Source organism: Mirounga leonina, unplaced genomic scaffold, assembly GCF_011800145.1.
Source record: "Mirounga leonina isolate KUSES-001 unplaced genomic scaffold, KU_Mleo_1.0 Mir_168, whole genome shotgun sequence".
In the NCBI taxonomy this organism is placed as follows: domain Eukaryota; kingdom Metazoa; phylum Chordata; class Mammalia; order Carnivora; family Phocidae; genus Mirounga; species Mirounga leonina.
The window spans coordinates 36,024,260-36,034,730 of record NW_023270426.1 but is presented as its reverse complement, the minus strand read 5'-3'; the positions used below and the strand labels follow the sequence as shown (position 1 = coordinate 36,034,730).

Genomic DNA, 10,471 nt, shown 5'->3' with positions numbered 1-10,471 from the left:
GTGAGACGGGTGGACTAGAGGTGAATTATGTCCTGCTCTCTAGTTGCCCATATTTGTTGGCTGGAGAGAGAGGTAAAAGCTGAAATAAGTTGCATATACAGCCTTGTCATTACGAGTTTCTCCCCAAACCCTGGAGAATGCCTACTAGCCTGGAACTGCTCACCCCCTTCCCAATGTGAACCAGTTCCAAAGTCCAGGAAGGATGCATGTAATTGGCAAATGAACACACAAGGCAAACAGCACAGGTTCTATGTAAAGATAGTATAAGACAAAAGGAGGGTAGGGGACATGGGATCTATATGGCAGAAGGGGATCCTCACAAGAACAAGTAACCACCAAGATGCTGAAAATGGTGACTAAATACAAGGCTACGAGCTAAGACCATTGAAAGCAGAGCAGTTGAGAGCTTGGGGAAAGTAATAGGGACCTGATGGGTGGGGAATGAAACAATTTGGAAAGCTCAGGAAGGAAGCAGAAGAGAGAAATGAAGCCGTCCTTGAAATGCAAGCATGCTGGAATAAACACAGAGGAAGATAGGCACCACTGACATCACGGATGGGTAGGTGAACAGGATTAAGAAAAGCAAGCACAAATCAACTAGAAATGAACAAACTTAGAATGGGTTAAAGAGAATATGAAAGATATGGAAGGCAAAAGAAATGCAACGTATGCATTATTGGTATCCTTTAAGAAGAAGCCTGGAGATAAGAGTAAAGTGCTTCAGGAAATAAAATAAGACTTGAATCTCCAAATGAAAAGGCTGCCCTGTGATCCAGGAAAAACTGGTACACAATGAACAACACTGACACATTTCCAAGTTTTTCTCAATACTAGCCTTTAAAGACAAAACATCTTCCATTTAGGCAATAAAAAGCAAACTATCAAAAAAGGGGGGGATCAAGCTGGCATTATAACAAAACAGACTACACATTGGAATATCAAAAGCAAGAAAAGAGAATCCTAACGTAAAATATGAGTACGAGAGTGCGTTACCTACCTGGACTCTTAGCTTGTCACAGAGGGTAACCCGGACCCAGTGTCTGCTCCTGTCACCTGTGCCTGCTAAAGCTGCAGCTGCCATGCGCGAGTGCATCTCCATCCATGCTGGCCAGGCTGGTGTCCAGATTGGCATTGCCTGCTGGGAGCTCTATTGCCTGGACCCTGGCATCCAGTCCAACAGCCAGATGCCAAGTGACAAGATCACTGCGGGAGGAGATGACTCCAGCTCCTCCTTCAGTGAGACAGGTTCTGGCAAGCTTGTCCCCAGGGCACTGTTTGTAAATCTGGAACCCACTGTCACTGATGAATTTCACACTGGCACCTCCTGCTAGCTCTTTTACTCTGAGCGGCTCATCACAGGCAAGGAAGATGCTGCCAATAACTGTGCCTGAGGGTGCTACGCTGTTGGCAAGGAGATCACTGACTTCGTCTTGGATTGAATTTGGAAGCTGGCTGACCAGTGCAGGGATCTTCAGGGCTTCTTGGTTTTCCACAGCTTTGAAGGCAGAACTGGTTCCAGGTTCACCTCCCTGCTGATGGAACATCTCTTGGTCCATTATGGCAAGAAGTCCAAGTCGGGAGTTCTCCGTTTACCCAGCCCCTCAAGTTTCCACAGCTGGAGTTGAGCCCTACACCTCCATCCTTACTACCCACATCACCCTGGAGCACTGTGATTGTGCCTTCATGGTAGACAATGAGGTCATGTATGACACCTGTCATAGAAACCTCTATACTGAACGCCCAGCCTACTCTAACCTTAACTGCCTTGTTAGCCAGATTGTGTCTTCCATCACTGTTTCACTCAGATGTGATGGAGCCCTGAATGTTGATCTGAAAGCATTTCAGACCAACCTGGTGCCCTATGCCTACATCCACTTCCCTCTGGCCACATACGCCCCTGTCATCTCTGCTGAGAAAGCCTGCTGTGAACAGCTTTCTATAGCACAGATGACCAATGTGTGCTTTGAGCCAGCCAACCAGATGGTGAAATGTGACCCTCCCCATGGTAAATACATGGCTTGCTGCCTGTTGTACTGTGGGGACGTGGTTCCCAAAGATGTCAATGCTGCCATTGCCACCATCAAGACCAAGCGCAGCATCCAGTTTGTGGACTTACCCTCCATTGGCTGGCTTCAAAGTTGGCATTAATTACCGTGGTACCGTGGTACCTGGTGCAGAACTGGTCAAAGTACAGAGAGTTTTGTGCATGCTGAGCAACACCACCGTCATTGCAGAGGCCTGGTCTTCCCTGGACCACAAGTTTGACTTGATGTACGCCAAGTGTGCCTTTGTTCACTGTATGTGGGTGAGGGCATGGAGGAAGGAGAGCGGTCTGAGGCCCATGAGGACATGGCTGCCCTTGAGAAGGATTATACAGAGAGTGGTGTGGATTCTGTTGAAGGAGAGGGTGAAGAAGAAGGAGAGGAATACTAATTACCATTCCTTTCAACCCTGTAGCTTGTTACACTCACAACTTTAGCTTCAACATTAGCTGACAGGCATTCAAGCTTTTTGGTTAGATTGTCTTCACTTTTAACTGTCATCATGTCTTACTTTTCCATGGGTACCTGTAAGATTTTTCCATCATGTCTCAAAGTAAGGCTTTAAGAAAGAAAAAAAAAAAATGAGTACCCAAATTTGACCAAACATATGACCATAAAAATAAATGCTAATTGTCCCACTCACCTATTAAGAGACCTAGATTTACAAAGAGAGTGGAATCCAGTTATGTGTGATATAGGAGATGTGTGTAAAATAGTGAAGCCCATAAAGGCTGAAGGTGTAGAGAGTTGGGCAGACATTGCTGTAGCCTGAATCTTGGCCCCCTCCCAATTCATATGCTGAAGCCCTAACCCCCCTCTATGTGGTTATGTATTGCAGATAGGGCTTTTAAAGAGTGATTAAGGTTAAATGAGGTCAAAATAGGGGGGCCCTGATCTGATAGAGCTGGTGCCCTTACAAGAAGACAAAGAGACACTAGAACATTGTCTTTGCCATGTGAAGACACAGAAGATAGAAGTCTCCAAGACAGGAAGAGAGATCTTACCAGAATGTGACTTTGCTGGCACTCTCATCTTGGATTTTCTAGCCTCCAGAACTGTGAGAAAGTAAATTTTTGTTGTTAGAGTCACCCAGTCTGTGGTATTTCTTAGGGCGGTCCAAACTAATGAACATAGATTAAAAAGCAAGTACCAATGGAGTGAAGGAGAGGGAGAGAGAAAGAAGCAATCATACCTATATGGTTGTATTCAGAATAAAAAGCATTAAATTAGTAAAAAGGGCACTTGATAATAGTAAAAGATGGAACTCATGATGTAATTTAATGTGATAAAAAAGTTGTCATGGAAACCACAGTGCCAAAATTAAAGGAAACAGGAATAGACAGAAAAGCTTTAATAATAGAAAACTTTAATTCCTACCTCTTAACACTGACAAAGTAAAACAGAAAACAAAAAACAAAAAACAAAAAACAGGTAAGAATATGGACTCTTTGAATGATGTAATGAGTAAGATAGCTTTTATAGATACATATTAAGCCATATGCTCAGAAAACACTATACTGTCCTTCGATGTATCATTAGAACAGTCACAAAAATCATATATAAGCTGTAAAGAAAATTGCAATCAATTCTCTCAAGTAGAAATAGACAATATTCTCTGACAGTGCAATGAAATAAAAAATTAATAATAAAGATAGAAGAAAAAGCCACCTTAACTTTTGGGAACTAAAGAACACTATTTAAATTCTTAAAACTGAAATTGCAGAATATTTAGAAAACAAAAATTAAAACAACATATTGGAGACAGATCTTGAGAAAGCAGTGCTTAGAGGAAAATTCATAGCATTAAATACTTATAATTAAGAATTAAATTAAGTGAATTTAAACATCCAATACCAGAATTTATAAAATAATGCGCATTAAAGAAAATATAGTAAAACATTAATAAATATAAAAGCAAAAGTTAATGAATTACAAGAATTTTTAAGATGGCAAAACTAAGTCTACAAGCTGCATCTGTATAAAATATTCAAACTGTTGGCTGTACTTATTTTTTGGAATTAAAAAAATTTTAATTTCAGTATGGTTAACATACATTGTTATAGTTTCAAGCGTACAATATACTGAATCAACAATTCCATATATTAGTGCTCATCAGGGTGAGTGTACTCTTAATCCACATCATCTGTTTTACCCATCCTCCCATCCACTTGCCCTCTGGTAACCATCAGTTTGTTCTCTGTAGTTAGGAGTCTATTTTTTGGTCTCTTTCCCTCCCTCCCCCTTTGTTCATTCTGTTTCTTAAATTTCACATATGAGTGACATCACATGGTAATAGTCTTTCTCTGACTTATTTTGTTTGGCATTATACTCACTAGCACCATCCATATTGTTGAAAATGGCAAGATTTCATTCTTTTTTGTGGCTGAGTAATATTCCATTGTGTGTGTGTGTGTATATGTATATATGTATATATGTGTATATGTATATATATATGTGTATATATATGTATGTATGTATATATGTGTATATATATACCACATCTTCTTTATCCATTCATCAGTCGATGGACACTTGGGTTGCTTCCATAATTTGGCTATTGTAAATAATGCTGTAGTAAAGAGAGGGGTGCATGTCCTTTTGAATTAGTGTTTTTCTATTCTCTGGGTTGGAGTAAAATATACTTAGCATAAATTTGCCATATTAGTGGCATACAATTTGGTGTGGCATTAATTATATTCACAGTGTTGTACAACCATCATCACTATTTATTTTCAAAATATTTTCATCACCCTAAACAGAAACTGTGCCTATTAAGCAATAGCTCCCCATTCTCTCTCCCCCCCAAGCTCATGGTAAATGCTAATGTCCTTTTGACTCCATGAATTGGCCTATTCTAGGTATTTCATCTAAGTGGAATCATATAATATCTGTCCTTTTATGTCTGGCTCATTTCATGGAGCATGATGTCCTCAAGCTTCATCCACTTGGTAACATAGGTCAGACCTCCATGCCTTTCTATGTCTGAGCAATATTCCTTGTATGTATATATCTGGTTTGCTTATGCATTCATCTGTTGGTGGACACTTGGACTGCTTCCACCTTTTGGCTACTGTGAATAATGTTGCGACACTCATTTATTTTTGCAAGGAAAAAGCAGAAATGGATGAAATAAAACAAGAATTGAGAAATAATCTCAGAAAGTTAAAGGAGCTGATAGGAGATTTCTTTGGTCAACTATAGCCCAAAATAAATTTTTAAAAACTTGGATACAAATACTTAATTTCTAGAAAGGGTAAAGTTCTAAGGTTGGCCCCAGAAGGGTCTGAAAACTTAAAGAGATGAATTATACTAAAAAAAGAAAAAAAGAAAGAAAGAAAGAAAAGTTGGGGGCAGGCTGCCTCTCTCCACAACTACAAGGTACAATTTACAAGGTTCCCTGGTAAGCTCTTCTGATCTTAATGAGTTGATTACTCCATTGCTTTTTAAACTTTTCTAGATAAAAGTCACTGGTTTCTTTTTATGAGGTAAAGGTGACAAAAATCTGCCATGGAATGACAATAAAAAGAAAGAAAATGATAGACTGATGTCTCTTGTGACTATCAATGAAAAGGTCTTCAGTAAAATATTAGCAAACAAGATCCAGAGTGACAATAAAAGAAAAATAAAACATGACCGAGTGAGGTTGATTTCAAGAAAGGCAGGTTAGCTTAGTATTTGGGAAAATTACTGATAGAATTCACCACAGTAATGTAGTAAAACAGCAAAAGCAAAATCATGTGCTCACACCCATTGCTGTTGTGTATCTTATAAAAGTAAAATCCATTACTGATTATGGAAAAACACCTCATAAAATAGAACTAATTTTAAGTCCCCATATTTATCTTACCTCCCAAATCATCTCACACTTAACAGGCAAATAATAGAGACATTTGCATTAAATCAGGACAAAGATGTCACTCTCATCACATTACTGAGCATTAATCTTGAGGTACTTGCCAACATTTTAGATTTAAAAAATGAGATATACAAATTGGAGAGGAGGAGGTAAGATAACCATATTTGCAAATAATATGACTGTGCCTAGAAAACAAAATTCACTGAAAGATCACTGCCAGAAGCAATCAGCAGAGAATGGAGTAGTGTGGCTTGATTTAAAAAAAAAAAAAATCAATAGTCCTTATCCATACAAACAACAACAGTTGGTGTCAGGATACAATGAAGAAAAGGACCATGTGTCTAGAGAAGCTGATTGTGAAGTTCCCATGGAAAAATAAAAGGGCAAGAACAGCCAGGGAAAGTCCTGAATCCAAACAATAATGAAAATGCTCTGATGAACATATATTATAAAGCTAAAATGATTAAAGCACCTTGGTACTGCGGAAAAGGTAGTTACATCAATGGGACACAAGAGAAGTTTCATTGCTTTTTGTGGATCACAAAAAAAATTTGAAAACTCTTCTGTGTGTCTTATATAAATGTTCATAAAAATGTGTGTATATACTTGTGTGTGCATAGAACAGTTTTGGAAGTATATTCAAGAAACTAACAGTTGTTGAGTGGCTGGGAGATAGAGGTGGGAGGGGTGTTATATTTCATCGTATTTTCTCGTCTAACTTTTGAATTTTCTACCATTTATGGTATTATCTCTTCACAGATGTTACTCTTTTTTTCCCCAAAACCAACATAGGATATGAATAAGGTAAAAAAATGTTGAGGGTGGGTATGGAATGATGTGCTTGGATCACTCCAGCAAGGGCTCTGAACTGCTGAACTCCCAGACCCAAACACCTTAAGAGAGACTTCACAGATTCATGCCAGAGTGGACACATTGACATTAGAGTTTCATCATTTTCCAAGTTTCCCCCCCTCTGGCCTTCTATCCTTCCATTCAGTCTCCAGTTGGAGGCCAGAGAGTGCCTTGTTTGTGGGGGCTTAACCCTTACCTCCATGAACTCCACTTAGCTGAAGCTGGTGCTCCTCTCCTGATAAAACCCAAGTAGTGGTCCAATAAACACGTAATGAGTGTTTTGCAGACACAGCTTGAAGCTAAGTCCCCTATGTTCCTCTTGATAGACTCCTGCCCCAATCCCTTTCTGTATGGAAACTCTGGAGGGGCCCACATCCCTGTCTGCTGGCCAATCTCCAAGACAAAAGGAAGTCGTCTTCTGAGAAAACACTACAATTTATTGGTCAGCAGGAAGAACGCTACAGGTGTATTTGACTTTGGTTTTAGATGGTAATTCAAACATGGGTGTGTGGATCTTGCCCTTTACGAGTATTCCCATCTGCAGGGCCTTTGATAAGTAGTAGGGGAAGTGGCTAAGCTGGATAAATTCCAGTCTTGAAGTTCCTTTCTTGTCCTGTTCCCTTTGGGAGAAGGCTATGTAAGCTCAGAGGGGCAGCTGAGTCTTGAGTCAAACATTTGCTAAGACTCTATCACGAACACGGGTCTGTACTTGGTCACTCTGTACACACTTGTACTAGGAAGAAAGAGGGCTCCAGGATGAGGACTCGCCCCGAAAAATGCCCTGCCACCAGTTCCTTAAATTGAAAATCTAAGGTGAGGAGAACTCAGAGTGTCTTCAGCTTGCCGGAGCAAGAGGACCTCTCCACGGGCAGCAGGAATAAAACGTGACTTTTGGCTTGGGGAACACCCAAAAAAGTCCAAGCTCTTGTGTGCTCAGTTTGTCACTTTTTTTTTTCTTTTTTTCTTTTAACAGAAAACGGTTTGTTGTTTTAGCCACCAGGCCTTTACGTTTGTTATAACTAACTGTGAAAGAGCCTCATTTCAGCTTCTTTCCTAAAATGAGTTAAACACCAATTAGAAATCAGAAACCTCCTCACATGAGAAAAATTACACCTGCATTTTCCCCTTTATATTGTGTTGATATTTCCCTTTAGGTTCTGATAGCCAAAGGTGCCAAGATAAGCAATCTGACATGTTTAATTTATTGTGCTCTTTACACAGTAGCAAAAATCCTCTTCCTGAAAAATCATTTTGCCTAAGTCTCTTTTCTTTCTCAGATCTACGTAGCTGCGCCCGCCATCGATTTCCCACAGCAGGTTATTCTAAGCCCTCACTGTCCTGTCTGTTTCCTCTCCTCCTGGCAACCTTCCTCTCTATCAGCAGGATTCCTGTTTCTCTTCAGCGCCAACTAGCTGTGTGGCTAAGAGCCAGTCGCTTGACTCTCGTGGTCTCTGTCCTGGGGTGCCTCGGAGGCAGGGTGGAGGTGTCCTAGGGCATTTGAAAATAAAGCAGCGGAAAAGCTGCCCTTGAGAGTAACCTGCACTGGGCGGTTTTCCCCATGACTGAGGAAGGAAAGCTAGCGGTGAGCAAGCTGATTCAGTGCTAACATTGTTGCCACATGATCCAGGGAAGAAACATGTCTCTTTCAAAATAGAAACAGATTTTTTTTTTCCCCCAGAGGTACTCCTGCATCCATCGTTCCTTTCCTCTTCATACTGAATTGACTCCAAAATTTCAAATAGCACTAGAGGAAGGCATAAGATTTTTGTGGCTTCCCAAGAGCTGCATTTTTTTTTTCTTTTGAGTGACTTAAGGATTTCTAAGTTACTTTCCAGCTTGGAAAATCATATGACCTGTGAACATGTGCCTTTCCTCAGCTCAAGAAGCCATTTAAAGCAGACTTATCTGCTTTATGCAGGCTCTGCTCACTCCCCTCGACAGCCATCTCCTCCATCTGAAATATTCTTCTTTGACATTTCTCACAAACCATGAGCCTCCTGGCTTTCCTGCCTGCGATGAGCAATTCCATCTGGACTGGACCACTTCACGCAGCCTGGGAGCCTCCTTATCTTTAAGGTATGGGGCAAAATGTAGATGAGCGTAGCCACGGCGGTAGGAAGAGTAGTATTAGCGGTAAAAACAAAACTAAGACTTGGTGTGGTAACAGCCCCTCATGTTTGTTGAGCTCCTTTTCTGTGCTAAGCATTCTGTGTTCGTTATCTTACTGATTCTTCACAACAACCTGGGAGGTGGGTATTATTATTCACCCAGTTTTTTCAGAAGGGGAGACTGAGGCATAGGGAGGGTTATGAAACTTGGTTTTAAGATGGTGACTAGTGAAGGAAGGCTTGCAACGGAGGCTGTTTGACTTCCACCACCCACGCGTTTACCGCTGTTGAGGAATAGTTACATGTTCTTGTTTGTGTTGTTTTTAAGCTGTGTCTGTCCCATCTCTCTCATGAGACTCCTGGAAGGCAGGTCGTGTCTCCTTTCATACCCCGTCCCAGTGCTGTAATAATAACTAAGCGAGTAACTTCTTGCTGCCATTACCTCTTAGGGGAAAAGAATTTTCCAGTTAGCTGTAACTGGGCCGGTTCCCTGATTCAGATGAATTTTCCCCAATAGCAGAGTACATGCCCCAGGCCATCGGGGAGATGTGGAAGGTTTTGAAGGTTTTGTTCAAGTTGTTTCTCTTTGCCATTCCATGGCCATACTTCTGAGTGTTTGAACTGGCTAATAGGGAATCTGATACGAAAGATACGGACCGCTCACTTAGAGTTATGTTAAGAGCTAATAAAGATTTTAGAGTCATTTCCAACATGATAAGATCAGTGTCCTGGACTGAGCTATTTGGTACATCAATTTCAGCTTGTTTTAATGGCCTTTGGCCTCCTGCTTAATGTCAATTGAGGCAACAGATTAACTCCCCATAAAGAGTGGCTTGTCACGTCTTGTTGCTTAATTCTGGATTTTATGGAGAACTAGGAGAGATATTTATCGATTAAAACAAATGACTGTTGTGTCCTCTAAAGCCGTTGGGGTCAATGTCTTCCTTTAGCATCTGTAAAACTGTCTATGCAATCGAGTGATCAACAACTATATCTTGATGAGAGTGGTGCTGATTCTGGAACAAGTGTTAATTTTAGATGTCTTAAAAAAAAATCACAGTCTTGAGAGTAGTCCAGTTATTAAGTGATGTTTTGGTTGTATTATGTCAGAGGGAAATAAACAGGAAGGAACATTTTAATAGTGTAAAATTTCTCTGAGATGTTAAAGATTGAAGAAGGCCACAGTTGGCCACTCCTTTCTTTAAATCGAGATGCAACATGGCACTTGGTTTCTTACTATCTACCTGGGTCAGGAAGAAGCTGTGCCTCCTATCGATTCTTCACCTGTCCTCTCATTCAGAAAAATTTGACAACTTCTGGTTTTACTTCTCTCTTTCAATCTTCTACCACTTTTGGAAAATGACTTTCTGCCTGTCATGTAAGAATAAGGCATCCAAAGGGAGGAGAGGACAAGATAAGTGTGGGAGTTCTCATGATTACTTCCTCGCCCTGGCCATGGGCACTGGCTCCCCACTTGTTGGTTTTCTGTTGTTCTGACTTCATGTTGCACAGGTCTGTTGGATAGTGAGTAAGTAACTGAGTGATGGACTCATGCTATCTAGGTTCCATTCCATTGTATGCCATTGGCCGAGCTTACCTATAAAATGGGGACA

At 40.6% G+C, this 10,471-nt stretch overlaps 1 pseudogene; it reads left to right on the top strand.

The window, feature by feature from the left end:
* Nucleotides 1-1,079: 1,079 nt before the first annotated feature.
* On the top strand, nt 1,080-3,812 carry LOC118016813 (annotated as a pseudogene).
* Nucleotides 3,813-10,471: the final 6,659 nt, after the last annotated feature.